This window comes from Athene cunicularia (assembly GCF_003259725.1).
Source record: "Athene cunicularia isolate RWA chromosome 13 unlocalized genomic scaffold, athCun1 chr13_part1, whole genome shotgun sequence".
NCBI classification, from domain to species: domain Eukaryota; kingdom Metazoa; phylum Chordata; class Aves; order Strigiformes; family Strigidae; genus Athene; species Athene cunicularia.
In genome coordinates this window covers 9,420,198-9,422,479 of record NW_020799117.1, presented here as the reverse complement: position 1 = coordinate 9,422,479, position 2,282 = coordinate 9,420,198, and positions in this window count along the sequence as shown.

The window sequence follows — 2,282 nt, the reverse complement described above, 5'->3', positions numbered from 1 at the left end:
GGGGGGGGGGAAGAAAAATTACCTCCGGCAGTCATGTTATAATGGCTCTTGTGCTGACAGCCCTTTGGGAACAGTGGCAGCAGCAGGGTAAGTATATATGACATCTTTGTAGTGATAAAGAAACAAATAAATGTTCCCATTAACACTCCATCAGGTCAACAGCTATTCCAGACCAACATGATGTTAGAGGAACCGGTTTGATTCATATCATCTAAGACACACTTCTCTTGCAACATATCTTCTGGAAGGCACATAAAACAGAGGTCCTGCTCTAACCAGGTGGAGTCATTAAAGAATCAGTGAACTTTTTACAAGTTGCTTGAAATACCCTGGCTGAAATCCAGCTCCAGCGTTGTTGCTGTGTCTGTTCAACAGCTCCTTCATCACAACATGACAATGACTGTTTCAGTGCTGGAGGAAGTAATTTCTCCATACATTGTTTGTAACGCATTTTGGGAGGCTTCTGAACGTTTCCTAAGCCCTGCAGTGAGATCAGTGGGATGTGAGCCTTACCATAACAATCTGCTCGGGCAGCACGAGCAGCATTTGTATATCATCCATAATGAATGGGTGTGCATATGGAACAAACACACACATACAGATGCCTGCTCAGACAGACCCTTTTCCTACGCAAGTCAGTGTGAGTTGTGCTTGAATAAGGACCACGATGTCTCTCGTTCCCTGCAAAAATGCTAGGTAGTGAACAACTTCCAAAAAATTTCTGTTCAGGAGAGTGTTTAAGCACACTTTAGCTCTGCTGAAATGCAGACTTTAAAGCAGGTACAGACTTTCTAATTAACATGGGATAACCCAGAGTTCCTAACGAATATGGTGCTTCCTTCCCATGTAACGGGCATTGTCTGGTTGTCTCCTTACCAGAACTTTTATTACTTTTTCACACAGGTTAAATATTTTTGAGAAAAGGTCCTGAGAAGGGATGTGAGAAGTTGGGGTGGATGTCTTTGCCTTGAGTCACACAGATACTGGGCAAAGATAAAACCAAAGAAATCCCCTCTTCTGGATCATGCAAAACCAGGGACTTGAACTTCAAGTTGTCCAAGGCACTGGAAAGTACTTATAAAAGTGAGTATCTCTTTGCATCTTAAATTTCATTGCAACCAAAGCACTTCTATGCTCTGTTCTGGCAAAATCTCACTGGTCAAAGGTGTGTCTCCAGCTCCAGGCAAAATGTCAGAGCCCAGATGAAGAACTTAGTTCTGCTTCTGTGGAAATCATAAGACTTTCTGATGCTAACATGAATGCCAGAGAAAATAGGTTTCAAAATGGTCAGCTCAAAAGGAGCAGCCAAATCCTGAGCAGTCAGGTCCTAGACAGAGAGAACATAACACTTGCCAACCCAGCCAGTTATGTCTCCCTTATTGCTCCCCTATTTGAAGAAAGAGCCTGGGATTTTGGAGTACACCCCTCAAGAGAGCTTGTGCACCTCTGAAGTCGAAATCCCAACATGCAAAGTCCTCAGAGTTTGTGTTTAAAAGGAGATGCAGATTCTTAAGTCGCTTAAATACTTCTGATAATATTCAGTCTTGATTCAGCAAAGCGTGTGACAACTTTAGTAGATGTTTAAATCCATTCCATGTAATATGCTTAAACTCATCCTCTCAGAGGGAGGGAGTGCATGCCTCTGGGTTTCTCCCTTTCCTCTTAAATGGGAGACATGTACTTACAGCTCCCCGAAGCCAATAGCAGTTGATTATATGCTTTGCTGAACTGACAATGTAAAAATCATAGCAAGATTTTGTGTGATAAAATAACCATAATCTGTCCAGTGGCTGCCAGAATAAACAAATAAATACAAGCTAGCCTTAAACATATTGTAGGCTTGTGTGAGTACAGTTGGGAACAGAAATCTGCAGCTCTTCATCTTTGGCATAGTGCAATTTCCACCGATACACTAAAGAAAGAGATTTCATCTGCTCTTAGCTGTGCAAGCAGAGGGTGTTACCCCCTGTAGGGACGGTTTGCCCTTTCGGCACGTGTAGGGCAGCCAGGAGGGTCCTGGGGGGCGTCGGGCCTGGGGGCACTGCCAGGCCAGGGGTGGGCAACTCCACCTGCAGCCCCCTTTGCCCCAGGACAGCTGACAGCGGACCCCTCCGACGGCTGACAGCGGCGGGGCGAGACCCCGTGCCCTTGCCCACGACCAGCAGCCCCGCAGGCTCCGTGAGCACCCCGGGTATGTGGGGTGCCCCGCAGCACCCCCTCCCCGGCCCGGGAGGGTGACTCTGCTCCGCGCCCTCTGGGCTCAGCACCAATTCGCTGTCGGA